This window comes from Musca autumnalis, unplaced genomic scaffold (genome assembly GCF_047663935.1).
Source record: "Musca autumnalis isolate F117 unplaced genomic scaffold, ASM4766393v1 scaffold_43, whole genome shotgun sequence".
NCBI lineage: Eukaryota > Metazoa > Arthropoda > Insecta > Diptera > Muscidae > Musca > Musca autumnalis.
The window spans coordinates 77985-80421 of record NW_027412011.1 but is presented as its reverse complement, the minus strand read 5'-3'; positions in this window follow the sequence as shown (position 1 = coordinate 80421).

Sequence of the window (2437 nt, the reverse complement as noted above, 5' to 3'; positions counted from 1 at the left end):
GTTAAAAACTTGCGTTTGGGCGCCGGGTTAGTAACCCTCCCCTAGAAAAAGCAGCCTACTATGAAAAAAAAACAAAAGAAAAGAAAAACAAATCCTTCTAAAGTTGACGACCCCCGCAAACGTTTTAAGGACCATAATCTGCGAATCTGCACCTGGAATCTTCGCATTCTTTATAGAGAAGGTGCAGTTTACGCATTGTCAGATGTACTTTAAAAGTACAAGGCCGACATTACTGCCATACAGGAAATACGATGGAACGGGAAAGGCTTCACAACAACACCTAAAGGTGACGCACTGTATTATAGCTGCCGTGACATAAAGCATGAGTTTGGTTGCGGATTTGTAGTTGGTCGGAGGTATAGAAGAAACATATGACCGTTGCTCTGCCCATGACATTAAAATTATTCTAGGCGATTTTAATGCCAAAATTGTAAAGGAGAATATCTTTGGCCCAACAGTCGGGCCAGTCTCCACAGTGAAACATCTGACAATGGTATGAGGCTGATAGACTTCGCAGCTGCAAAAAATATGGTTGTTAGCAGTACCAGATTTAATCATCTCGATATACATAAAGGCACCTGGCTGTCTCCAGATCAAAGAACAAGTAATCAAATTGATCATGTTGTGATAGATGGAAGACATCGAGGGTGTTGGATGTACGAAAACATAGACTCGGACCACTTCGTAGATACAGCAAATAAAGCACGAACAGACACAACGCGGAAGTTGGACATCGGTAAGCTACAATCACAACAGATAGCCACAGCATATTCCACCCAACTGGCCCAACTGCTTAATCAAAGCACTCCTCGTCCCGATAACATACCGGCACAATGGCAAAACATTGCCCACTCCATGCAAACAACCGCAAAATCACTTGGATACCAGAGACCTCCACCAAGGAATTCATGGTATAACCAGAAGTGTCGTGTTGCTACCTAGGAGAAAAATGCGACATATAAGGCTACTTGGTGGTTTTCCCGCTACATGTGGTGTTTTTTGACGTACAAAACCACTGTTTAAGCAGGAATGTCAACTGTTTTAAGGTAACAATCGCTACAGACCTATGGTGCGTATGTGGCTGTAGCGATTTTTAGCTCGGAACAGTTGGCATCCCTCGGAACAGTTGGCATCCCTGTACTTTACAATCAGTAGCAACACGTAGCGCACGAGAGAGATATCGGGAGAAAGGAGAGAAGAGAAACGTCTTTTTCGCAAGCAAAAGAGAGAAATGGAAAAGCGGGACTGTGAAAAAATAGAGAAGTACAGGAGCCAGAATGATGTCAGAAAATTCTACCAAAGAGTGAAACATCAAACAGATGGCTTTGGTACAGGCACATGCTCCTGTAGAGACCAGCAAGGTAATCTGGTAACAGATACAGATAGCGTGCTCAGGATGAGGAAGGAACGTTTCTCCAATCTGCTGGTATCCAATAGTAGCGAAGACGATGATACCACAGATCCAATCCCAGAAGATGGTATAGAATGTATAACGCCCGGCCAAGATGAGGTAAAAACAGCAATCAACCGTGTGAAGAATCATAAAGCAGCAGTAGCCGATGGCTTACCAGCCGAGCTGTATGCATCAGCTAGTTAGCACCATCTGGCAGGAAGAACGAGTACCCGACAATTAGAACCTGAGTATCCTGTGCCCCGTCCACAAGAATGGAGATAAGACTGTATGCTCTACCTATAGGGGCATAAGTCTACTCCCTATTGCCTACAAGATCGTGTCAGGGATATTGTGCGAACGACTAAAGCCTATGGTCAACGAAATAATTGGACCATACCAATGCGGCTTTACACCTGGCAAGTCCACCAGATATTTACTATGCGGTAAATCTTGGAGAAGACCCAAGAGATGCAGATCGACACCTACCACCTTTTTGTCGATTATAAAGCAGCCTTCGACAGCCCGCTGCGTTCAAAGGTATTCCAAATTTAAAGGTATGCCAAATTCCATGTCTGAATTTGGTATCCCCGCAAAGCTCATCCGGCTTTGTAAAATGACTTTAAATGACACGAGGTACTCAGTTAAAATAGGAAAGAACCTCTCCGAAGAGTTTGGTACCAAAAGAGGTTTCAGACAAGGAGACAGCCTTTCGTGTGACCTATTCAACATTTTGCTGGAAAAGGTAATACGAGATGCAAATGTCAAAAGCAATGGCACAATTTACACCAATAGCCACATGTTATTTGCCTATGCTGATGACATAGACATCATGGGACGATCAGTGAAGGAAGTAACTGATACCTTTATGAAGGTCGAACGAGAATCTGCTAAGGTGGGTCTGGCGGTAAACGGTGAAAAGACCAAGTTGATGGTGTCGACACGCAATGCTTCCATTGAGCTCGGACCGACTGTGGAAGTTGGTTTATATAATATTGATGTAGTAAAAGATTTCGTCTACCTCGGCACCTCCGTAAACACAACAAA